Source organism: Heterodontus francisci, chromosome 1 (assembly GCF_036365525.1).
Source record: "Heterodontus francisci isolate sHetFra1 chromosome 1, sHetFra1.hap1, whole genome shotgun sequence".
NCBI lineage: Eukaryota > Metazoa > Chordata > Chondrichthyes > Heterodontiformes > Heterodontidae > Heterodontus > Heterodontus francisci.
This window is the reverse complement of record NC_090371.1, coordinates 110,013,828-110,040,981: the sequence shown is the minus strand read 5'-3', so window position 1 is coordinate 110,040,981 and position 27,154 is coordinate 110,013,828. Positions and strand designations below refer to the sequence as shown.

Sequence of the window (27,154 nt, the reverse complement as noted above, 5' to 3'; positions counted from 1 at the left end):
TGAGAGGAGACAGCAGGTGCCTCTCCCATGGAGCCAAGGCCACTCTCTTGGCCTTGTGTCTTAGCATTCCTATGGCAATGAGCAAGAACAGCAAGTAGGAGTGATGTGATGCTGTGCAAGTTAATTTTTACACTGGCCCCCAGACCCAAGCTGGAAGCTACCTGAAATTTCATGGTAGCAATGTTAGCTGGTATGGAAACTGACCAAGCAGTCAACAGAGGCTCCTTCATAGTGGGTGTCACTGTCTTGTTCATAGATCTGCCTAGTTGATACATGTGGGACAGAATAACCTCAATGCTCTGCATAAAGCTGAACTCCTCCTTGCTCAGGAAGTGCCCTGCCTCCAACTGAACTTTTAGATCATTTTTCAGTTCAGACTTTTGACAGCCTTAAGTACTCAAATGACTTTGAAAGCATTTTGAGTCAAAATAAACTGATATGAGCTATTCGGCTTTTTCTTCCTCCATATTCACTTGCCACCAGTTCAGGAGAAACAAACTCACTGTCTTCTTTTACAAAGGTCATTAATACTGCAAATCCAGCTTGGTAAAAGTAGATTTTTTTCTGCTTGCATTCAACCATGTTCTGTTTCACACACCAGTGGGGTCAATGAATTTCTGACATTTCTGGAAAGTAAGTGGCTCATTAACTGTTTGAGAAGTGTTAATGTTCCTTGCCACTAGTAAAGTTGGATTGACAAGAAACACGTTTCATAGAGCTGCATTGCTATGATTTTTTAGCATTCCATTAATTTTGACAAAATGGTATGGAGGTTAATAGAGGCCCACAGTTCAATGATCATATGATTTATGATTCTATGATCTTTAATTTATAATCTATGTTCTATGTTACTATGATTTTCTAATACTGATTTAATCAGTTATCTTACTTACCATGGCTTCATAGAGGCTTGACTTACTTCTACTTCTCTTGTCTCCACATGAATCCCCTTTAGACAACTTTTCCATTTACTGCCATTATCTCTGTACCTCTTTCATGACTTTCCACAAGATGCAAATAAGCTTTGGAATTAGCAGCAGCCATCTCATCTTGCTCTTTTGTCCTGTAATTGGGCTGGGTTATATTCTTTAGCAGCCACTGATGGAATTTGAACCCCAAAATCGGGAGGGTTTGGCTCAGGTGAGATGCGTAAATTTTAAAATTCCCAAACCTGATCCCAGTCCACTCCCACTTCTGGTTTTAATGGCGATGGGGTGGGAGGCAGGCAACCAACATACTCCCAGGAGGCAGATCGGTTATTTTAATATTTTAATCAGGCTGAGGCCTCAGATTTAACCTATCATTCAGGTTTAATCCTGGTCAGCTGGGTTTTCCAGGTTGCAGGAAATCCAGCAGCGGAAGGAAGGCGAGGGCTGCTTCTGGAAAAGTTAAGTATAGCACAGCTAGTGGTGCAGGGCGAGCAGGAGTACGTCCTCCTAGCCCAGCCCACCAAGCTTACCTGTTTCCCTGCACGCCATTAAATAAACCACTCACCTGGATCAGAGATTGGAGTTTCCCCATCCACCACCCTGGGACTGGTGACCACCGCCAGCTCCCACCCAACCCACACACTGGCACTAACCCATCTGCAGTCTCCCTACCTGCCACTGGCCTATGGCCTCCTCTGGACCATTCCAACCCAACAGGGAGCCAAGCCGGTCAATCATACCGACTTCTAGGCTGGGAACCTGCTGGAGAAAAAAGACAAAGCTGCATACTGTGGAATTAAAACTGCAGGCCCACCCAAAACTGTTCCCCCAATCTCTGCTGACAAAAATTGCCCCAGTAAACATGGGGCACTGTTTCCAAATTTGTTGTTGGGATAAATCTTTTGCTTCTTGGTGAAAATAGACCGCTTTTTTTTTCTCTCTCAAGGTCAGAAAACACACATTTTACTGTTCCACTGCTGCACTAAATTCAAATTGATTCACCAAAGTGATTATTAGTAAATCAATATAGACTAGACGTTACTGATAGCAATGTTATATAAAAGCTAATATGCTCGTATCAAAATCCTCTCCATTATTTTAGACGAGGCCAGTTTATTTTAAATGGATTAAGAACTTTATTAAAATACCAGGGTTTACACATCACCTGTGCCTTCTGCAGCAATCCAAGAGGACTTATATCAGGAGAGTGCCGGAAAGCTCCAATCAACCTACTTAATTCCATTGTTCCTCTTCTTCCCCAATCATATCTTTTTAAACCAGGACTTACCCATTTGGGTAGAGAATTTGGAACAATTTATACGCACACTGAACTTGGCTCTGGTTTGTCTGCGCAGATACTACTTCATAAGTTTCTTTGGAATATGGTGTTTACCAGTAAATAAACAGAAAGTTCAATAGCCATTGTGAAGAAATCAATGTGGAGCTTCTGCCATAGTCTATGCTTTCATTTCCAAGAATGGAGCAGAGCAATAAGGAGACATTTTAAAGCTCTGTATACAAGCTTCAAACTCCTCTTTTTGGCTTTTGAGCACCAAGTCAGTTTCTAGCTGGCATTTCATTTTAACCTTGCCAGAATGTCTCCCATGCTGCTTGGATAACAATTTTCATTACAGAACATTAGGCTTTATCCCATGTATTTGCCATAGTACACAAGCCATTTCAACAGACACATCTACCCATCTGTTAAACTATGAGCTCCTTATGGAAATTTAGCAGCCAAGCAGACACGATATACTGCAGCACCATTAACTACTTTTTCTTTAAATTTGTAACTAGAGCACATTTTACTGTTCCACTGCTGCACTAAATTCAAACTGATTCACCAAAGTGATTATTGGTAAATCAATATAGACTAGACGGTACTGGTAGCAATGTTATCATAGAAAAGCTAAAATGCTTGTATCAAATTCCTCTCCATTATTCTAACTGAGGCCTGTTTATATTAAATGGATTAACAACTTTGTTAAAATACCAGGGTTCACCCCTCACCCTTCCCAGTTTGTGTGCCATCTGCAGAAATCCAAGAGGACTTATACCAGGAGAGTGCTGGAAAGTATCTTTAGCACCTCAGCAGAGATTGTTTGTTAGTAATCATCACCATGATGTAGTCAGGTTCACCGATAGAGAACAGGTGATTCAATATAGAAGCAACCCTTCTCATTTTGAAATGGTTTTACAGGATAAGATGTTAATCTGGCTGTGTCAATCTTCCGCCTTTGGACTGCTTGATAGTCAGGCCTTTTGAGCCATTTTAAGTCAATTAAAACATTTTTAAAAGAGCTGTTTCTAGCACTAGAATAAACAGAGAAGTATAAAGAATCTTTTTCAGAGGAAATCAAACGTAAAGATATTTTAGATGGAAAACTGTAAGATTGAAGTTAAAATAACAAAAATAGGAGAGCATGAGATTTAGAGGGAAGGCTGAATGAAGCAAAAGTGGTAGATAGTGTGAGCAGAAGCAATGTGTTTTAATAAGTCTTTGTTCACAGAGCATTAGTTTCTTTTAATCTAAAGTGTACCTCTATTTCAAAAGTAATCTCCCTGGCTTAATCTCAAATTCTGTGGCAGTTTTAGATTTGTTAAAGAGGTCAGCTGGATAATAGGAGATAATCTTTGTCATTCTGAACCCATCTGCCTTTCACGATAAAATGTTATTTTGTCATTCCAGAGAAGGCCCTTACTTTAAAAAGTCACAGTCATTCATAAGGTCCAACCGGATCTTTCGGAATATTGACAAAAATTAAATGTTATCAACAGATGAATTCAAATCCGTTTTGCTCAATGCATAATTTCAGTTTGGTAAGATTAACTGTAGTTCTTTCCACTGACATGAATGAAAACCTAAAAATGACAGTGAAATGGCCTCTTCTAAGAACACTATTCCTGCTCTCTTTAGCCTTGAAATGCTGTTGTGCAAAATTAGCATCAAATAAATGATTTAATGACTCTGTAAAACAGTAGACAATTATTTTTATATACATATGTTTAACAGTCATCTTTTATTGGAGAGAGAAGCAGAGTTAATATTTCCAGTCTGTGGCCTGTCATCAGAACTGGCAAAGGTTAGAAATGTGATAGGTTTTAAGCAAGTGAAGGGGGAGGTGGGAAAGAGAACAAATGGGAAGGTGTGTGAGATTAAATGACTAAGATGCCATGGCACAAAGGCAAAGGGAGTGTTAATGGCTGCAGAGAAAGACAAAGCATTAGTGCAGAGATAGTGTTAATGGCAGAATAATGAACAGCTCTGTCCAAAAGCACAACATGCAAAACCAAGTTTAAGGCAGGCATAAAAACAAGAAATGCTGGAACCACTCAGCAGGTCTGGCAGCATCTGTGAAAAGAGAAGCAGAGTTAACGTTTCGGGTCAGTGACCCTTCTTCGGAACTGACAAATATTAGAAAAGTCACAGATTATAAGCAAGTGAGGCGGGGCAAGAGATAACAAAGGAGGTCTAGATTGGACCAGGCAACATAGCTGACCAAAAGGTCACGGAGCAAAGGCAAACAATATGTTAATGGTGTGTTGAAAGTCAAAGCATTAGTACAGATTAGGTGTTAATACACTGAATATTGAACAGCAGCAAGTGCAAACCTGAAAAAAAACAGTGGGTAAGCAAACTGGACAAACTAAGATGAAATGAAATAAATGCAAAAAAAAGATTGTAAAAAATGTAAAAAAGAATGTAAAAGAAAGGAAGAAAAAATAACTAAAAATGAAAGTAAAATGGGGGGCTGTCATGCTCTGAAATTATTGAACTCAATGTTCAGTCCGGCAGGCTGTAGTGTGCCAAATCGGTAGATGAGATGCAGTTCCTCGAGCTTGCGTTGATGTTCCGCCACCTCCAGCGTGATGCCACTCCCAGTCGCATCTTCCCCTCCCTTCCTCTGTCAGCATTCCAAAGGGATCGTTCCCTCCGCGACACCCTGGTCCACTCCTCCATTACCCCCACAACCTCGTCCCCGTCCCATGGCACCTTCCCCTGCAATTGCAGGAGGTGTAATACCTGCCCATTTACCTCCTCTGTCCTCACTATCCCAGGCCCCAAACACTCCTTTCAGGTGCAGCAGCGATTTACTTGTACTTCTTTCAATGTAGTATACTGTATTCGCTGCTCACAGTGTGGTCTCCTCTACATTGGGGAGACCAAGCGCAGACTGGGTGACCGCTTTGCAGAACATCTCCACTCAGTCCGCAAGCAGGACCCTGAGCTTCCGGTTGCTTGCCATTTCAACACTCCCCCCTGCTCTCATGCTCACATCTCTGTCCTGGGAGTGCTGCAATGTTCCAGTGAACATCAACGCAAGCTCGAGGAACAGCATCTCATTTACCGATTTGGCACACTACAACCTGCCAGACTGAACATTGAGTTCAATAATTTCAGAGCATGACAGCCCCCCATTTTACTTTCATTTTTAGTTATTTTTTTCTTCCTTTTTTTTACATTCTTTTTTTACATTTTTTACAATTTTTTTTTGCATTTATTTCATTTCATCTTAGTTTGTTCAGTTTGCTTACCCACTGTTTTTTTTCAGGTTTGCACTTGCTGCTGTTCAATATTCAGTGTATTAATACCTAATCTGTACTAATGCTTTGTCTTTCAACACACCATTAACATATTGTTTGCCTTTGCTCCGTGACCCTTTGGTCAACTATGTGGCCTGGTCCAATCTAGACCTCCTTTGTTATCTCTTGCCCCACCCCCACCTCACTTGCTTATAACCTGTGACTTTTCTAATATCTGTCAGTTCCGAAGAAGGGTCACTGACCCGAAACGTTAACTCTGCTTCTCTTTTCACAGATGCTGCCAGACCTGCTGAGTGGTTCCAGCATTTCTTGTTTTTATTTCAGATTTCCAGCATCTGCAGTATTTTGCTTTTATTTAAGGCAGGCACATGGTTAAAAATAAAATAAAATAAAACAATGAAAAAGTAAGAAAAGGCCAGTCATGCTCTGAAACTTTTGAGCTAAATGTTGAGTCCTGAAGGCTATAGAGTGCCTAATCGAAAGATGATGTGCTGCTCCTCGAGCTTGCATTGATCTTCACTGGAACACTGCAGCAGGCCGAGGACAGAAATGTGGGCATGAGGACAGGGTGATGAGTTGAAATGGCAAGAAACTGGAAGCATGGGGTTATGCTTGCAGACTGAGCTGAGTTGTTCTTCAAAGCGGTCACCCAATCTACTTTTGGTCTCCCTAATGTAGAGGCAACCGCATTGTGAGCAGTGAATACAGTACACCAAATTGAAGGATGTACAAGTAAATCGCTGCTTCACCGGGAAGGAGTGTTCGGGGCCTTGGATGATAAGGAGAGAGGAGGTAAAATGGCAGGCATTACACTTCCTGCAATTGCATGTGAAGGTACCATGGGAAGGGGATGAGGTAACAGGGGTAATGGAGAAGTGCACCAGGGTGTCACAGAGGGAATGATCCCTTTGGAATGCTGACAGGGGAGGGGAAGATGTGTTTGGTAGTGGCATCATGCTGGAGGTGGCAGAAATGGCAGAGGACAATCCTTTGGATGTGGAGGCTGGTGGGGTGGAAAATGAGGACAAGGGGAACCGTTTTGCCATTCTGGGAGGGAGGAGAAGGGGTGAGGGCAGTAGTGCAGAAAATGGGCCAGACACGGTTGAGGACCCTGCCGATCGCAGTGGGGGGAGGGAGAATCCTCAGGTGAGGAAAAAGGATGACATTTCAGAAGTGCTATTGTGGAAGGTTGCATCATCAGAATAGATGCATCGGAGATGGAGAAACTGCATTTATCAGCTCCTGCTGTTAGGTGCGCCCTTGCAGGTCCGACTCCTTTCCAATCCCTGATATTTTAAATGGTCTGTGTGTGTGGACCCCCAAGTCTCTTTGGAGCTCCGCTGTTTCGAGCAGTTCATTGTTTAGAAAGTCCGGTGTTCTATCCTTTAAAGATCAAAAGTGGATGACCTCACTTTTGCCTAAATTGAAATCCAGTTCTCACAGTTTTGCCCATTCATGCTATCTATCAATAACTGTAATTTTATATTTCCAACTGCACTACTTAGAATGCCACCTATCTATGTACCATCAGCAAATTTGGATATGTGGCTTTCTATCCCATAAACTAAGTCACTAATGAATACAGTAAATAGTTGAGGTCCCAACACAGATCCTTGCGGAACACCACTAGTTACATCCTGCCAAATAGAGTACTTGCCCATTATTCCTACTCTCTGTCTCCTTCCATTCAGCTAATTTCCTAACCAGGTCAATAATGTTCTCTCTGTACTTAGTACTCAAAAGCAGTCAAGAATCATATGGAAAATGGAACTCATGGCACAATTTGGAGATAGTGACAATGGAATAATAAGTATCAACATGATCAGGGTTGCGAAATACCAAAATTCAGGAGCCAGGTATAACCTTACAAACACTGATTTCAGACAAAAGAGGGAACAACCACAGTAAATTGTTTGGTCGAAGCTATCACACGAACATACAAATTAGGGGGGTAGGCCACTCGGCCCCGCGAGCCTGCTCCACCATTCAATAAGATTATGGCTGATCTGAATTTAACCTCGACTCCACATTCCTGCCTACCTCCGAAAACCTTTCACCCCTTTGCTTATCAAGAATCTATCTACCTCTGCCTTAAAAATATTTCAAGACTTTGCTTCTACTGCCTTTTGAGAAGGAGAGTTCCAAAGACTCACAACCCTCTGAGAGAAATAATTTCTCCTCATCTCTGTCTTAAATGGGCACCTCCTTATTTTTAAATAGTGATCCCTAGTTCTAGATTCTTCCACAAGGGGAAACATCCTTTCCACATCTACCCTGTCAAGAGACCTCAGAATCTTATATGTTTTGATCAAGTCGCCTCTTACTCTTCTAAATTCCAGTGGATACAAGCCTAGCCTATCAACCTTTCCTCATAAGGCAACCCACCCATCCCAGGTATCAGTCTAGTAAACCTTCTCTGAACTGCTTCCAACGCATTTACACCCTTCTTTAAAGAAGGAGACCAATGTTGTATACATTACTCCAGATGTGCTCTCACCAATGCCCTGTATAATTGAAGCATAACCTCTCTACTTTTGTATTCAATTCCCCTTGCAATAAATGATAGCATTCTATTTGCTTTCCTAATTACTTGCTGTACCAGCATACTAACCTTTTGCGATTCATGCACTAGGACACCCAGATCCCTCTGCATCTCACAGCTCTGCAACCTCACCATTTAGATAATATGCTTCTTTTTTATTCTTTCTGCCAAAATGAACAATTTCACACTTTCCCACATTATATTCCACTTGCCAGATATTTGCCCACTCACTTAACCTATCTATATTCCTTTGTAATCTCATTATGTCCTCTTCACAACTTACTTTCCTACCTATCTTTGTGTCATCAGCAAAAATTTAGCAACCATACCTTCGGTCCCTTTATCCAAGCCATTGATATAAATTGTAACAAGTTGAGGACCCAGCATTGATCCCTGTGGCACACCACTCATTACATCTTGCCAACCGGAAACTGACCCATTTATGCCTCCTCTCTATTTCCTGTTAGCTAGCCAATCTTCTATCCATTCCAATATGTTACCCCCTACACCATGAGCTTTTACTTTCTGCAGTAACCTTTAATGTGGCACCTTATCAAATGCCTTCTGGAAATCTAAGTGCAGTACATCCATCAGTTCCCCTTTATCCACAGCACATGTTACCTATTCAAAGAACGCCTAGGTATCCTGCTATAACGTCTTTAATAATAGCTTCTAACATTTTCCCTAAGACAGATGTTAAGCTAACTGGCCTGTAGTTTCCTGCTTTCTGTCTCCCTCCCTTTTTGAATAAAGGAGTTACATAGCTATTTTCCAATCTAATGGAACCTTCCCCGAATCTAGAGAATTTTGGAAAATTAAAACCGACGCATCAACTATCTCACTAGCCACTTTTTTTAGGATCCTATCCAACAATACATCTGTAGAAGGGAGCACTTTGAAGTTGAATGATCTCAAATACTTGATCGAACCAGGATGAACTGACCCTGGACACAGTGGCCTGCCCTTCCATAATACCACAGGCCATAGATATTCAGGTATCTTCAGTGCATAAAACTCTACTTCCTCCATGATGTCCCTGAGAGAAAGACAAATTCCCAAATGAATTTCATGCTATGCTGCTGCTGTCAGTTTTTAGAAAACCAACATCGATGGTAGGGCAGTAAAACTGAAATTTAAAACCAAAAAAAAGATAACCTTATAATGATGCAATCCACACAAGGAAAGACAAAAGTGCAAGGCAAAGAAAAGAGAAGATTCCCACAAACCAGATCTGAAAAGCCACTGCTAAAGATCTGGATGGAAAAATGCTTGCACTATCTGTGCATCTGCAGGAGTCTACTTTGCTCACAGTGCCGGTTTCGCTCCAAGAGAACAGTACATCAGAATCCTTGAGGCTCTGAGATCTTGCCACCATAATGACCCTAACGGCACGTTACAATGAAGCTTGCACCGCTGAGCAACAGAAGCTTCCTATTTCCCCAGGCACAACCCCATTGGGAAACCCAGGGCTGACACAAATCGATTCAAAAGTGTGCAAAGTCATTGCCCTCTGCAGTTGGTGAGTGTGCCACCTGTGTGCTCCAGCCATATGGTTTTTTGTTTGGAAGTAAACATAGAAACATAGAAAATAGGAGCAGGAGTAGGCCATTCGGCCCTTTGAGCCTGTTCCACCATTCATTATGATCATGGCTGATCATCCAACTCATCCCATACCCTTTGATCCCTTTAGACCCAAGAGCTATATCTAACTCCTTTTTGAAAACATACAATGTTTTGGCCTCAACTGCTTTCTGTGGTAGCGAATTCCACAGGCTCACTACTCTCTGGGTGAAGAAATGTCTCCTCATCTCAGTCCTGAAAGGTTTATCCCATATCCTTAGACTATGATCCCTGGTTCTGGACTCCCCCACCATCGGGAACATCCTATTGCAGAAAATACGGAAGTATGGGGTTGAAGGTGATTTAGAGCTTTGGATCAGAAATTGGCTAGCTGAAAGAAGACAGAGGGTGGTGGTTGATGGCAAATGTTTATCCTGGAGTTTAGTTACTAGTGGTGTACCGCAAGGATCTGTTTTGGGGCCACTGCTGTTTGTCATTTTTATAAATGACCTGGAAGAGGGTGTAGAAGGATGGGTTAGTAAATTTGCGGATGACACGAAGGTCGGTGGAGTTGTGGATAGTGCCGAAGGATGTTGTAGGGTACAGAGGGACATAGATAGGCTGCAGAGCTGGGCTGAGAGATGGCAAATGGAGTTTAATGCGGAAAAGTGTGAGGTGATTCACTTTGGAAGGAGTAACAGGAATGCAGAGTACTGGGCTAATGGGAAGATTCTTGGTAGTGTAGATGAACAGAGAGATCTTGGTGTCCAGGTACATAAATCCCTGAAAGTTGCTACCCAGGTTAATAGGGCTGTTAAGAAGGCATATGGTGTGTTAGCTTTTATTAGTAGGGGGATCGAGTTTCGGAGCCACGAGGTCATGCTGCAGCTGTACAAAACTCTGGTGAGACCGCACCTGGAGTATTGCGTGCAGTTCTGGTCACCGCATTATAGGAAGGATGTGGAAGCTTTGGAAAGGGTGCAGAGAAGATTTACTAGGATGTTGCCTGGTATGGAGGGAAGGTCTTACGAGGAAAGGCTGAGGGACTTGAGGTTGTTTTCATTGGAGAGAAGGAGGAGGAGAGGTGACTTAATAGAGACATATAAGATAATCAGAGGGTTAGATAGGGTGGATAGTGAGAGTCTTTTTCCTCGGATGGTGATGGCAAACACGAGGGGGCATAGCTTTAAGTTGAGGGGTGATAGATATAGGACAGATGTTAGAGGTAGTTTCTTTACTCAGAGAGTAGTAGGGGCGTGGAACGCCCTGCCTGCAACAGTAGTAGACTCGCCAACTTTAAGGGCATTTAAATGGTCATTGGATAGACATATGGATGAAAATGGAATAGTGTAGGTCAGATGGTTTCACAGGTCGGCGCAACATCGAGGGCTGAAGGGCCTGTACTGCGCTGTAATGTTCTAATTCTAATTCTAATTCCTGTATCTACCCTGTCAAGTCCTGTTAGAATTTTATAGGTTTCTATGAGATCCCCCCTCACTCTTCTGAACTCCAGTGAATATAATCCTAACCGACTCAATCTCTCCTCATACATCAGTCCCGCCATCCCAGGAATCAGTCTGGTAAACCTTCGCTGCACTCCCTCTATAGCAAGAACATCCTTCCTCAGATAAGGAGACCAAAACTGCGCACAATATTCTCGGTGTGGCCTCACCAAGGCCCTGTATAATTGCCGCAAGACATCCCTGCTCCTGTACTCGAATCCTCTCCTTATGAACGCCAAAATACCATTTGCCTTTTTTACTGCCTGTTGCACCTGCATGCTTACCTTCAGCGATTGGTGTATGAGAACACCCAGGTCTCGCTGCATATTCTCTCAGTTTATAGCCGTTCAGATAATAATCTGCCTTCCTCTTTTTGCTACCAAAGTGGATAACCTCACATTTATCCACATTATACTGCATCTGCCATGCATTTGCCCACTCACTCAACTTGTCCAAATCACACTGAAGCCTCTTTGCATCCTCCTCACAACTCATTCTCCCACCCAGTTTTGTGTCATCTGCAAATTTGGAGATATTACATTTAGTACCCTCATCGAAATCATTAATATATATTGTGAATAGCTGGGGTCCTAGCACCAATTCTGCAGTACCCCACTAGTCACTGCCTGCCATTTGGAAAAAGACCTATTTATCCCTAGTCTTTGTTTCCTGTCTGCCAACTAATTTTCTGTCCATTGCAATACACTACCCCCAATCCCATGTGCTTTAATTTTACATGCTAAACTCTTACGTGGGACTTTGTCGAAAGCCTTCTGAAAGTCCAAATAAACCACATCCACTGGCTCCCCCTCATCAACTCTACTAGTTACATCCTCGAAGAATTCTAGTAGATTTGTCAAGGATGATTTCCCTTTCAAAATCTATGCTGACTCTGTGCAATTCTATCACTGTTCTCCAAGTGCTCTGCTATTCAATCTTTGATAATGGACTCTAGAATTTTCCCCACTACTAACGTCAGGCTGACTGGTCTAGAATTCCCTGCTTTCTCACTCCCTCCCTTTTTAAATAGTAAAGGGCACTTCATATGTAGGTGATAGAAGGAGATGGCTACCTTACAAAACACTTAACCATATTTTGCAAGAGCAAAAGATTATTACTTATGCCCTTTAAATCTGTTAAACCAATTTAGTGCTGGTGTTTATTCACACCAGTACTGTTAATATATTATTAACTGCAAAGTTATGTGGAAAGATAGTAACTGATGAAAATATAAATGACCCACACTGATTTCCCTAGATGGTTTAAATTATAATGCAAATATTTTGCCTTTGTTTAAAGTCAAATAATAGTTTGTACAAATGGTTCACACCAATAAATGTGTTTATTCAGCTAAATTGTGTTAAAAAGCAAGATATATATACTCAAGAGATTTTATGAAATAAAATAATATTAGGTTACACTTTTGACTAAATGTAACATTTGCATATTTAGGCTGTTCAATATAGGACCACCATCATAAATAGTGTTACAAAAGGTTTTATTTTTGTACTTAAATCCTGGACTTCTGTGTGCTTTAAAAAAACTGAAAAAAGGATGTTCAGTGGACATTTAGGACACCTGCAAATAGTTGGAATTTCTGCAATGTTTAGAAAGTAAGTTCAGAACAAAAGTTGAAATTTATGTGTGCTTTGATAGGCAGTTGAATTATACAAGGACAGGAAAGCAGGCAATTTCAAGGAAACCACAGGGGTTTGGCCTACCTCAGAGCAGTTTTTTTTTTGAATGACAAGAGGCACTGTGTCTGGGCATGTGACCATGTTCAGGAAGTTTTTTTCACTTTGGATCCTTTAAAAAGCCAGTGAGTTAGCCAAAGGGCAGGCATTTGAAATCTTTGCTTTGCTTTGCAAGAGAGGAAGACCTTGAAAAGTGTTACCTCTCTCTGTAAAGGAGACTTGCATCTCTTGAAAATGAATCCTGAATTTGAAAGGTGGCAGATTCCTGTTGCCTCCTGTCTCTTAAGAATTCCTGCATCCAGCGAGATTCCTGTTGCCTCCTCTGTGCTAAGAAAACCTGAAATCTGAGGAATTCTTCTACTGCTAGACCGTTGCTGACCTAAGCAGACCTGTTGCTACACACCTGATGGAAGATCTATGTGACGCCTGCTGCAAGTAAATTGTCATGAACACCTATCCATCACAGACTGTTCATCAACCTTGACTGGACAGACTTCGATTGGCATCAGACTATTCGACTCTGGGACACCTCACCATACCGAAAACATCCTACCAGAACATGATAAACTCAATCATTTTATTTTTTCCTTTTCATTCTTAAGAAACAGCTATAAACCAAAAATCTTTTTTCCTGGTTAAATTTTTTTTTGAATGTATGTGTGCGCGCACAAGGGCTAAGGAAATAAGGAGTTTTTTCATATATACAGATTTATCTCATTAGTAGTTAAGACCTATTATTTCTTTTCTAATAAATAGTTAACGTTGTTGTTGTTTAAATAAACCTGGCTTGGTGTGTTTTATTCTGGGGAACATAAAAATTGTTTTGGCTATTTTTGTCTATTTGGCTATTCTTCGATAGGCAGGAAAATTTTTTGCTATGCTATGACCTGGGGAGTAGTGGGACTGAATAACAGTGCATTACTCCCGGCTTGGTCGTAACAATAGTAACTGATGAAAATGTAAATGACCCACACTGATTTCTCCAGATAGTTTAAATTATAATATCAATATTTTGTCTTTGTTTGAAGTCAAACAATAGTTTGTACAAATGGTTCACACAAACAAATGTATCTATTCAGCTAAATAAATTGTGCTAAATAGCAAGATATATACATTTGAGAGATTTTGAGCCTACCTGCCCAGTGGAAATGGGGTGGTAGCACAGCATAAATGGTGGGCAGTGAGTTTACATTGAGTTTCTACTATTGATATCACTACTGCAATCTTTACCTAAGCATATTGTTGGGTGGTTGCATCACCAGTCGGACTCAGGAAGTATACCCCTTTAATATACAGTTCAAAGCCTTCTGATGTACATAGGACCTTGCTTGCCATTTAGGGCAGTACTGAGCACAGCATGCACTTTACATACTTGGTCCTGTATCAACCTCTGTTGTCAGTGCATGATTGAATCATTCGTCCCAGCATTTTATTTTTGCATTTTATTTCAGTAGTTTCACATCACCCCTCCTTGAACTGTTAGGCTGATTATTAAACAATAGGCTACTATTAATCTATCTGCAGCTGTCCTGTTAGCTTCTGCTTGTTATTTTTTTATAAATTGGCTCCACAGCTCCACAGTTAGTTTGTTAGCTGATTAGCTTACTTTTGATCTGTCCCCACAGTAACCTACCGCTCGCAGTGCAGAGGCAGGCTGGATAACCCAATATTGCAATACTTCTGCCAGCTAAATGCTACTGAGGTCTGACTCAGGTCTCAAATGGACTGGGCCTCCTGTCAGAATTGTTGGGCAGTGAATGGGTGCACTCTACCTGTTGGCTATCTGAAGTCTGCACTGGGGGATAATCTACCTCATTGTTTCCAACATGATCTTCCTCTTTTCCTTTAGATTAATTCCTTTTAATCTCAGGATGTGGGACTGACACAGGCAGATAATCATTCCTCTTTCAATCCTGAAATGCTGCCATTCAACCTAAAATTATATCCTTGCAGAAGTCTGTAGAACGAAAGATAATTGTACGCTAGAGATTTAAAACTTGCACTGTGAATTGTCACCTCTATTCTAACCCTTGAAGGTAATTAATATTAGTGAGGCTGTCAAATCCTTGTGGCTGTTTGAGTCATTTATCAACACAGGAAATATCGAGCAACAATTTAACAAAACACTAGGGCAGGAAATTTAAGGCCCCCCCACACAAGTGGGCTAGTGGCAGGGGCTGGGGGGTGGGGGGGGGGGGGGGCGCGGGGGGGGGGTCATAAAATTGAGTGGGAGGTGGGGGAGTGCTGTTCCCACGCCTTCCCGCCTCTGCTGCAATTTTACGTGGGGCGGCAACCCTCCTGCCCCAGGCCAATCAAGGCCACTAGGTGGCCAATTAACTGCCACTTAAGAGCCTCCTCCCGCCGCCGGTACTTTACTTACGGCAGTCGGGTGGCAAAGGCCCGCAGAAGGCTGTCAGGTAAAACCTGGCGGCCTTCTTGCGGGCTGGGGCGAGGACCCTCCTGATTGGGCACCCTGTGCCCCACGCAGGGCACCCCACAAAGCCCAACTGCCCCCACTGTACAACACCCCCCACCCCACCCCTAAGCGATTCCCCCCTTGCCTTGCTGGGGCTCAGATGCTTGTCCCATTGAGGCCCCAAAAACTTACCTTGGTTCCAGGGAGCATCCCTCTTGCTGCTGTTGGCTGGGTGCAGTCCCAGCAGTGACCACTGCTTCCGGTGGCACTGCTGGGACTAAGAGCTGCCGGCCTGTTGATTGGGCCGGCAGCTCAATTAGGGGGACTTCTTGCCTCAAGGAGGTGGAAATCCCGCCCAAATCCAATTAAGGGCCTGCGGAACGAAAAATACCGATGTGGCCCCCCATACCCAGTGAAGGCGGGCTCGCCCCAGACTTTTCAACTGCTGGGCAGGGCCTCATGCCCAACGTAAAATTCTGGCCTAGGAGTACATTTCTGTAAAAGCTTAAAAATTACTTTGAAAATTCATCACTGGACCATAACTTAATTTCAGGTAGAGCATATAGGTCCAGTAATCAGGATAATATGCAACACATGGGCAGCACAGTGGTGCAGTGGTTAGCACCGCAGCCTCAGCGATCCAGTGACCTGGGTTCAGTTCTGGGTACTGCCTGTACAGAGTTTGCAAGCTCTCTCTATGAGTGCGTGGGTTTCCGCTGGGTGCTCAGGTTTCCTCCCACAGCCAAAGACTTGCAGGTTGATAGGTAAATTGGCCATTATAAATTGCCCCTAGTGTAGATAGGTGGTGGGAATATGGGATTAATGTAGGATTAGTATAAATGGGTGGTTGTTGGTCTGCACAGACTCAGTGGGCCAAAGGGCCTGTTTCAGCACTGTATCTCTCTATGACAGGGGAGGTCTCATTGAATTAAAAACACTTCAATTAAGTAAATATTTTCATAAAGGGTGATAAAAGAGCAGATTCAACTGAAAGACAAGAGGACATGGGTACAAACTGGTAAAAGGCAATTTCATGAAGTAATGCTACACATCAATGGAGGGAACAATGTGGGCAGGGGAGTGGGAGGCAGTTAAGATGGTGGGGGTTTGCGCCATGTGCCAGATGCATTCCTGCCCCTAACCATTTTAACTTAACTCAGATCAGGCCTATGTAGGCTACTTGCCTCAGGCAGGCTGGGGCTACTCTACAAGGATGACTCCAGTTTAAGTTATTTTGTAGCGGTCCTGCACTGCACCAAACATGCCAGCAAAACCTGGCAGGAGGATACAAAATCAGCTGAGACAGAAGTGGACAGTAGTGATGAAAGGTCATTTTATGCACTCGAGGAAAATATATTGTGTTGAACTCAGGGGTTGGTATTAGGACCTCTGTTCTTTTTGACACATATTAATGATCTGTATCTGGGTAACAAAGCATAATTTAAAGTTTGAAGAAGACATGAAACTCAGAAATGGAGTAAGCAATGAGAAGGATAGCAACCGACTCCTGGGGTTGAATTTGGTTCTGGCGATGGGGGTCCTGGCCTCAATTGGCCTGGGACTAGAAAGCTGTCCTCAGCCTTCCCTGCCCTGGACAAAACTGGAAAGATTGGGAAGGCGACGGGCAGTCTGCTCCTGCCTTCTGACACACTTTTATTGCGTCACCACCCCGCCGCCCAACTGGCTCTCTTCCTGTCCCAAGTGGGCCCACAAAATTCAGCCCAAGGAGCAAATAGACAGGCTCCTGAAATAGCCAGATGCTTGGCAGCTGCAATTTAACACAGAGCAATGTGAAATGGTGCATTTTGGTAGGTAGGATGAGGTGAGGCAATATAAACTAAATGGTACTATTTTAAAGTAGGGGAGCAGAATCAAACTTTAGAGGTGGCAGGATAAGTTGAGAAGGCCGTTAAAAAGCATCCTGGGCTTTATAAAAAAGAGGTATAGAGTACAAAAATTAGGAAATTGTGTTAAACCTTTATGAATGACTGTTTAAGCCTCATTTGGAAATTAGGAATACCTTAAAAGGAACATTTTAGGAAGAATATCAAGGCCTTGGAATGGGTGCAGAGGAGAATGGTACCAGGGATTTATGTGAAGGGACTAAAGTAGCTGTGCTTGTTCCCGTTAAATCAAGAGAAGGTGAAGGGAAGATTTAATAAAGATGTTCAAAATCGGGATGGGTTATGATAGAATAAATAAGGAGAATAGGCTGAATTTTATAAGCCCGCCACTGCCGATAAAAATGGGAGCCCACCCATGCGAGCCGCACCCCAAAGAGCTGCTGTGATGCCAAGCGCGGTGGCTCATTTAAATAGCCAGAGCAGGCTGCCCCCACCCCCCACCCCGATCACGTGGAGGTGGCAGGTTGTCCATCCCCGGCAATGGCGTCAACTGCCTGTGCGCAGGTGCTGGTAACATTTTTAAAGGGATGTTAGCCCTACCGGCAGATTTAAATATTTAAAGAAAGATTACAAGAAAATAAATAAATACATCTCTTTTGCCCCTCTTCCACCCCCCAACAACAATTAAATTAATTATTTGACCTTCCACCACCAGCCCCCCAAACAGCACTGACCTTTACCATCTGACCTTCCTCCTCCAAACTGCGCTAACTTTAAACTTCAGCCCTTCCCACCATCCCCGATACCCATGACATTAATTTGACCCCATTTCCCCACCCCACAACCTCCCCGGACTGATAAAGTTACCTCCTCCCCGGCCACACCTGTGTTGCACCTAATTTCCCCAGACAGGAATCCGAAGTCATGGGAGTGCCGGTCACTGGGCCAAAGATCGCAGTGGGACATCAAGATTAATAGTTAGTACATGCAAATCTATTAATTTACTTTATTTGCATATGGTGATTGTGCTCCCGTCACCGAGCAGTGGTGGTGCGGGGGGGGAGGGGTGGTGGTGGTGCCGCCCTGGTGCCCTATGAATGTACAGACCATTAAATCTTGTGGATATTAAACTGCTTTGCTAGGCCGAAAGACTTTTCAAAGGAAAATAAAGATGCTGAATGAAGCTGCCTTTCACCAGCATGCTCTGAGATGTGTTAAGCAGTGCTGATGGGTACATTTCTTTTGGAAAACTTGCTGTATTGCTAAGCTGTCATAGGTTAATCTTGTTTTCTATATGGCAGATAAAGCCAGGTGATGTAATCCATTCAGACCCTACAAACAGTTCGGATGGCTCCAAAGGGTTATGAAATATCTGCTGATGAGAGGAATTCTGCAAGGCAGGGCACAAGTTAACAAGTTTTTCACAACGTGTGCTGTGACTGAGTAACTCGGGGTCTGTTGAGGCCAGCTAGCAAATAACAACAGTCGGTAGACGCAGCATATTTATGTGTGAAAGATTGACAGGTCAGATAACTCAGGCTGAAGCTTGAGAGGGAACGCCCCTGACAGCCTATGCATGATGGGAATTTACTGATCAGAACAAGAATTGCATAAAAGATAGTGACAAGAAGATTATCAGCGCTGCAGCCGGAAGAGGTGTCTTGGCCAGTCCATTTTGCCTACAAGGACCTACAGCCAATACAGGACTGATCATCCGAGGGGTAGTTGTATGTATAACTCTCTTGTAACATTATTGGTGTGCTGCTCAAATTCATAGCAATAGTGATAGGGATTTTGAATCTGTCTTAAGTATAATAAAGTCTTAAAGATATAATTCTGTGTAATTTCTCGTAAATCTCAAGCACAAATCAATAACCTGTAGATCTCAAGAGTGAGGTCTTACTTATTTTTGTTGTTTTCTACAAATAACTGATCAAATTTCTTCAATAAAATAAGTTGCTGTACAATGCCAACATTGTATGGTTTCTAAAATATTAATACTTGTCATGCGCTCTCTCTTTGCAGTTTTCTGGTGTTGTGAAAGCATCAAGAATGCCCACTCTGTGAAAATGTTCATTTTCCATAAGAACCAAGGACTGAATAAGTGTGCTATGTTTTCAATCTATTGGCTATGAATAGTTGGTAAACTTAATTTTGAAATGGTTAATGAAATAGATAGAAATTACCTTAAAACTTTTCAAATATTTCTGCAAACTTCTTTTTAATATTTTGTTAAAAACTGTTGTTAACTAGATATGAACAACAACATAAGTCATTTTGTTATTGTCCTAAATACAACAATGTCAGTGTGATAGGCAGGAGTTTCAGCTAAGTTACTATTGTTTATCTTAACTGACATGATATTTTCAGTGCATGCTTCAGTAAATGGAAGTACAACTGCAGTCACAACACTATACCTTCAATATTCTCTTTCTTTTCATGTCCACAAATACTGTCAAGAGAAATAAATGAAAACAAAATCATCATTGTTGGATGCATGCTGAAACAGTTATTTTAGGACAAATGAAAAGATTCCAATAAAATTTTATAACAAGTAATTGATACAAATATTTCTTCTTCCAATGACAGAAACCTACTCTTGCTGCCACATCTCCTGTCCAATATTACACAATGTAACATTGTAACCACAAGAGAGGCTGAATGTTGTGAGCTTCGTGAAAAGAAATAAACAAAATCCCTTGAATGTTCCAAAACTACAAAGTTATCACTCGAAAACAGAACAAAGCTTGTTTCACAGTGAGGACATTGATTTGAATACTACATGAGTAAGTGGCAGAATCTCCCATTTACTACCCCAGGTATCTACAATAGCTCTTTTACCAGGCTTGTTGCTTAGATTTAGCTGAATGTTAGGGATCGTTTTGAAGAGTTAAGAAATAAATATGTGTTTGGCAGCATTCCTTGATTTTATTCTGAAATAAATATCATTATCCTACATTCCTTGGACTTTCAGTATAAATATTATGCCTTCTCTTTATGAGATGCTGTAAACTGAATCATAATTAATAGAAATCTCCTTTATAATTTCATGAATAATAATTCTACATATGCATGAATTCATTGGGCTGAATTTAATCATTCTGCTGCCAGGACCGGTGGCAGGACCAGAAATGCATACCGTTCCAGATCGTCATGTAGACATGCACCCCACTGCGGTCATGCAGCGGGCGACCATTTTACATACTAGAGGTGCAGGCCCCCCCATCCCCAATCACGTGGTGGGGTGGGAGATGAGATGCCAAATAAAGCGTCAGATGATCCTGGAGCAGGTCATGTTTAAAGGCCTGCCAGTCTTGCATTTGCTTCTGTCTGCTTTGAAAGAGTGCCTACAAGTGTACCATTTTCTACCCCAGGACACCTTCTGCTGCCTGACAGTCAACCTGTACATGAGCCTGCAGCAACCATGGCAGAAGGAAGACACTGGGTGGCCCCACAGTTGAGCAATGCCTCCCTAGAACTTCTCCTCCAGGCTGCAAGGGAAAGGTGAAAGGTCCTATTCCCCAGCAATGGCAAGAAGAGGTCCTCTCACCAGACCAAGCAAGCCTAGATGGAAATCTCTGAGGAGGTCAGCAGCTGTTGAGTCATCCCACGGACATGGGTTCCGTACATCCAGAGGGGCAACGATCTCCTTCGTTCCGCCAAGGTGATTGTTCCTTACCTCTCTCCTTTTTAGGGATTGCATGTGGCTACGCAGGAGGAACCGGGACTTGGGGAGGGTGGCACCACAAGAGTGTGGGCAAAGGGGGTTAAGCATCACCTCATCCTGACAGATGCTCCCCTGAGAGCTGAAAGGAGGATGAGCTCCATAGGAAACCCCAGTGGAGGACGAGGGGCTGCCACTAGCAGTACAGTCATGTTGATCTCTTTATAAAGTATGACTATCTCCCTTTTTCCACTTGCAGGACAAGAGGGCCCAAAGCAGGAGGGAGACATCACGGACTGGTGGAGCGATTCCAGACATCAGGTCTCTCTCCACAGTTGAGGAGGAGGCACTTAAGCTGACAAAAACACAGGGCGGCTGCTCCATAGCAGATAGTGAGACTGGAGTCTCCGTGCAAGGGAGTGAGGATACATTTCCATCAACATACAGTTCACTTCTGGAAGTCCACCTCATGTATGGTTGGCATGACAAGATCTGCACAGCCTAACCCACACATGTTTGTGTTCTTTCATGCAGGAGACTACAGTGGAAGGGGGGCAAAATTTCACTTCTGAGGAGGAGCAGCAGTCAGAGGATGCACCGTCCCATATCTCTCCTGCACCTTCCACCAGGGCAGATACTTTCACATTGGCGGGTTTCCGCTCGGCCATAGAATCAAGATCACAAGCTGTTGAGAGCAGTGCACATGGACCCAAGCAGCTGGCTGAGGCTGAGACAGCCGAGGCTTCTGACTGTTGGAGGACTGTGGGTGGCCAGTCCCAGGCTTAGCCCCAGGCTGATGATGAGTCTCTGGTGTCGACAGCATAGGGCATGCTGGGGTTGCAGAGAGAGGTAAGGCAACATCTGGTGGAGCTGCCAGAGGTCATGCGCAGCCATGAGCGGATGATAGAGCAGTCCATCCATGCCATGACTGCCACCATGTCCTTGGCATATGAGCGCATGTCTTCCTCCATCAAGAGGTTGGTGACCCTCATGGCAAACCAGATTCCACAGATGTGCACCATTGCCTTGGCCGGAAGCTCAATGCAGCATTGGCAAGGCGAGAGAAGGACGAGGAGCCTGGAGACTTCACCTGCTCCTCGTCTTTCTCTGGTAAGCAGGGGGGAGGAGTGTCAAGTGAGCCTTGAAAAGGAGAAGGAAAGTGTGGCGTCCACATCTGGGGGCTCCACTCAGGACACTATGTGAATAGCAGCTCCTCAGCCCCTCCGCCAGTGAGCCCAGCTCCAGCAGCTGCCATGCCTGAGGAGGGTCCTGCACCAGTGCAGGACACCTTCAGGCAGCTGGGCCCTCCCAGGCCTCAGGCAGCCAGAGGACGCCTGCCAAAGTCATCGAAGGCCAAGGGGCAGCCTGATCAGATGCCTCCCTCCAGCCCAGCTGTTGTTGCTGGGATCTCACCTCATAGGAGCACTCGCAAACATATTAAGAAAAGCACCTAACCACACATAGGGAGTCAAGGATATCTGCCATCTGAAATATAATGAATAATATAAAAGTCTTTTGTTCAAATAATTAATGATCCTTGTGTAACAGTCATTATTCCATTCTGCCTTAATTGTGAGTTGCTGATTATCCCTTTCTCCCTTAGTGGAATGCCAATGTAACCATGGCCCTCATTAACATTTTTTCTCCCATGGGCACCAGTGTGGTCTGCACCTGGACGTGATTCAGGGAGTACAAATGGAAAGAAGGTGAAAGTCTACATGCTTTGAGGTGAGACTGCATTGGTTTCCCTGTGAGTGGGCATCAGGGAGGCTGGAAGCGAGTGTTTATGAGGTTGTCTCTTGCCTCCTTGGCACGTCGCTCAATCTGCCTGGCCTCCGGTGCAAGGGCTTCAACATCCAGGGCGCTTCATCCACTCCCTCCTTTGCATCCTCCCTGTCAGTGGAAGAGTGATGCTCAGGCACCTCATAATCATGTAAGGCCTCCCCCCTCTGCAGTGCTAGATTGTGCAAAGCACAGCAGACCACAACGATACATGACACTCACTGGGAAATAGTGCAGTTCTCCACCGGATCGATCCAGGCACCGGAATCTCATCTTCAACAGCTCAATGGCCTGCTCGATGGTTGCTCAGGTGGAGCCTTGGCAAGTGTTGTACCTCTCCTCTGCTGCGGTGCGAGGGTTCCTCACAGGCGTCAGCAGCCGTGTTTTCAATGAGTAGCCCTTGTCCCCGAGAATCTATCCCTGAAGGCGAGCAGGGGGGGCCTGAAAAGCTGTGGCACCTGGGGCTGTCAAAGTATTTAGGTATCATGGCTGCTTCCCGGGAAGCGGGCACACCCCTGCAGGAAATGCTTTCAGTGGTCACAGACCAGTTGAACGTTGATGGAATGGAAGCCCTTCCTGGTGATGAAGGCGACCACATGATGACCACATGCATGCAATCTATCACACCGTGCTCCTGGGGAAATCCAGCAATGGTGCTGAATCCAATGCCCCTCTCGACCTGACTGTCAGGGTTGTTCGGGTAGTGCACATAGTTGCCAGCGCTCTTGAACAGGGCGTTGGTCACCTCCTTGATGCAGTGGTGGGCTGCTGCCTGGGAGAGCCCACACATGTCCCCAGTGGATTCTTGAAATGATCCAGATGTGTAAAAGTTTAGTGCCGCTGTGATCTTCAGGGCCACGGGCATAGGGTGGCCCCCAAATCCCATAGGCCGCATCTCATCCTACAGCAGGGTGCATAAGTTGGTGATGGCTTCCCAGAGATCTACAGTCTTATCTGACAATACCGCTCGTGCATTTGGAGGTAGTTGAGTTGAGTCCAATACGCTGTCTGGCACTTTTGGGCCATTCTTGGCATGGCTGGCTGCTGTTGCTCCCGTCGTGCAGCTGCCTCCTGGCCCTCCCTCTGTCAGAGATGCCGCATTATGCCACTGGGGCCAAAATGGCAGGGTGTATGAAACCCATACCAGGTGATCAGTGGGCCTTCAGATCACTTACAATGTAGAGACGACCCTGTCCTGCCAACTGAGCTTTTGACACTTCCCCCAGCAGACTCACTGACGGCTCTCAGTGCCTACCCTTGCTGATAGATGACCCTCGCATCCAGCTGTATGGGCAACCAAACATCTCACACAACAGTTTGATCACACAGTACAGCCACCCAACCCCAGGCCTTCCCCCATTGCAGAGCAATCAAGACCCGGAAACCCCTGTCAGAGACCCCGAGACCCAGAACCTCCAGTCAGAGACCCCGAGACCCGGAAACCCCTGTCAGAGACCCCAAGACATCGAGTCCCCTTGCAGAGTACACAGCAACACAGTGCGACAAAGACCTCCGCATCCCCACCCCCTTCCTCTATGCAGCATTGTTCATGGCTGCCTCCCCATCGAGGCACTGAAGCCTCTTGCCTCGGTGCCGCCAGCTCTTGATGCCCAAATGCACGAGTGCCGCTTGCCATCCACTAAATCACAAGGCCACGATTAAACAGAGGTGGATTAGGTGCAAATTCATGATTATCATCTGCTCAGTAATTTAAAATAGATTCCTGTTGTGTCGGGGCGGCAATGCCACTTTGGTGCTTTCCCGCCTCTGACATTAACCAGAACCAATGTCACAATGACGGATTTCGGGGTGAACGGTTCCAAGGCAATTCTCCGTTCCCCTATGCCACCATTCCCGCTTTTAAAGGCCTCATTAAATTCAGCATTACCACATTCATGGCTGTGAAAATGTGTCACACACTGTAAAATCTCGGGTCCTCTGTGAAATTGGCTATTTATTATGCCACACCAAATTCTCAATTCATGAATTACGTTTATTGATTTGCTCTGTGCTTCACCTTACCATTCAAATTATTCCTGTTCTTTTTTCTGATGTTAGCTAACAAATCCATTGTTGATCTCTCTAGTTTTCCTCCTCCTCTTACTGCAATTGCAAAGCATTGTGATTTCCTTTGTTTTCTTCCTTTCTGCAAACTCAGGTCCATTTGTTGTGGCTTTACTATGGCTAACAGCATCAACTGGTGTTGGGGAGGTAGCGTTGCAGGGGAAAGCCTCTGCTGCTATGCGTGAGCAGCATTTGAAGATTGTGTGGGTGTGCAAATAAAAGTAATTTGAAAGTTCTGTTGCAGATTGAAGTGCTCTGTGGAAGCAAGAAGTTGATACAAATAAAGTATAAAGTGTAAAAAGAAATCTGATGAGGGTAGCATTAAAGTTTTTTTGATGGTTTGTTGCAACACTGTGAAATTTACAATTTAAGTACATGAAATTGTGAAATTCACAATTCTCAAAATGCTGTGACCGTGAAAATGATAAAATTTGGCTGTGAATTTGATAGGGCCCTATATAATTATGTGGCATATTAGCATTGTCCATAATCTATCTATCTATTTCTTTCTTTATTTATTTCTTTCTCTATTAAATCAGCATCTGTACTGAAGATTCAGTGAGGTGTGTCTTTGCCCATTATGTTTACATACTTTAAATATTTCATTACAAACAACATGGAGTAGAATTAATCTCTGGAATTAAGAGAGCCCAAAGAATTCCCTGTAAACAATAAATTGTCTTTTGTAGCTAAGAAATTTTCTGCTCAATTTTTTGGAGGTTTCATCCCATGTTGGAAATTGGGAAGCTCTGTCCACACTGAATTGAAGTTCATGTAATAATACTATTCCTGGATACTGATAATATTTTATTTACACCCAGATAGTCACCTCCTTTATCACTTGTTCAAAAATAAAAATCTAATCTTGATGATCTTCACTGTTACAACTATTTACACCTACTTATGTGCAGTACTAATTGCAGGAATATTGAAAACCGGATTGTCTTTAATTGGGTTGTAGTTCCAGTGAGGACCAGTTGAACTTGGAACTTGGGTCCATTGAAATTCAAAAGTACAGCCACAGCTTGCTCAACATATTAGGCAGATGTTAATTAAGAAGAATGAATATCATAGTATCATACAGGAGAGAAGGAGACCATTCAGCCCATTGTGCTTGCGATGGCTTTTTGAAAGAGCTATCCAATTTGTCCCACGCCCTGCACTTTCTTCATAGTGATGAAAATGTTTCTTTTTAGAGCTGATATCCAATTTGATTTTGAAAGTTATTATTAAATCTACTTCCAACACCCTTTCAGGCAATGCATTCCAGATAATAACAAGGGTCTAAAGATCCTGATCATTTACAGTAACAACTGGAGTTCAGCCAATTGTTAGCAGACCTCATTAATGTATACATGTCCATTATGTCCAGAATATTGTGAGCCTTGAAAGGAAAAAGAACTTCTCGCTTGATGTTTTGTTGCTACAGTTTGATTAAAACCTGGAAACTACTTTTGTGAATCGTGGAAGGATGCTTAATGCATTTATAGGATATTCTTCTATTTGCTGTTATATCAGGGGCATTAACCAGTTTAAATTAATGGTGTGTTGCTTGTGTTAAAATAATTGACAAAGGAATGTCATGTGAATGCTTGCAGCATTTCCCTGCTAATATCTAGTCTTCTGAGATAACTAATAAAGTGAGCACTTCTGACCAATCCACAAATGAGTTGGCTGATTTATTTGTATATGATTTATTCTGGCAATGCCCGCAGTTAATATATGAACTCTATTAACAGCCTGTGCTAAAGTAGTCTGTTGGTCTGGAAACAATTACTCTTCCTCATTATGGTAGAGTTTGTACAGTTTCTTGTGGGTGAATAACTTTGTCTTACAACTCTCTTTGAGTTTTGATATAAGTTTGGAAAGTACCGATGTGTGGCTATAATCTTAAAAAATAGCTCAAAGTACGGAGTTCAGAATATGTAAAAGTAGCAATTACTTTAAATGCCACAGTAAGTATATGGCTCTTGGCTCTGGGATACACAGATCCTCTGATTACCCAATTACTAGGGTGACAGTCATAGACCAGTCTGGTATGCAAGTCATTTGGCCATACTGCTTTAGTCAGTGGGAGATTGTTTAAAGGAATAGTTTAGTGGATAGGACTTTCATGTCTTAAATTTGGCTTGATTTCCAGCTCTTCTTTCTTTCTTTTGGGCCTCCTTATCTCGAGAGACAACGGATACGCGCCTGGAGGTGGTCAGCGGTCCGCGAAGCAGCTATGGAGTGACCTCTCCATGGCGCATGCCTGGGCAAATTTACAGAAAGGAAGTCTCCTATAGCTGCTGCCCATGTGATATACGTTTATGTCATTTTGACATGGCGTTCTGGGAGGCAAATCATAATCAAGTCCATTACAATCTTTACCTGACATTCACACAGGAAAACATTTAGGAGGAGTCACTGGAGGCTGATGGAGAGTTCTGGCTGGTCTTTCCTGCCTAGACTAGGGGCACTGGAGTCAATTTTAACACCTCTAAATGCCAACCATAAATAACTGTACACTTGACACAGATTGATGATCAAATTTAGAATCTTTCTAGGTTGTATTGCTCCACTACTTCAATGAATAAATTTGCTAAGCCTTGAGGTGAATGTGATCCATTATC

At 43.3% G+C, this 27,154-nt stretch overlaps 1 long non-coding RNA gene across 2 annotated transcripts; it reads left to right on the top strand.

Annotated features, from left to right (window-relative positions):
• Nucleotides 1–18,572: 18,572 nt before the first annotated feature.
• Nucleotides 18,573–26,198, top strand: LOC137371585 (uncharacterized). 2 transcript variants are annotated; one of them, XR_010975252.1, is made up of 3 exons: nucleotides 18,573–18,759; nucleotides 19,058–19,174; nucleotides 19,622–26,198. It is a non-coding gene; the product is annotated as an uncharacterized lncRNA (long non-coding RNA). The 2 variants fall into 2 exon arrangements; XR_010975251.1 differs by having other exon boundaries at nucleotides 18,595–18,759; nucleotides 19,058–19,136.
• Nucleotides 26,199–27,154: the final 956 nt, after the last annotated feature.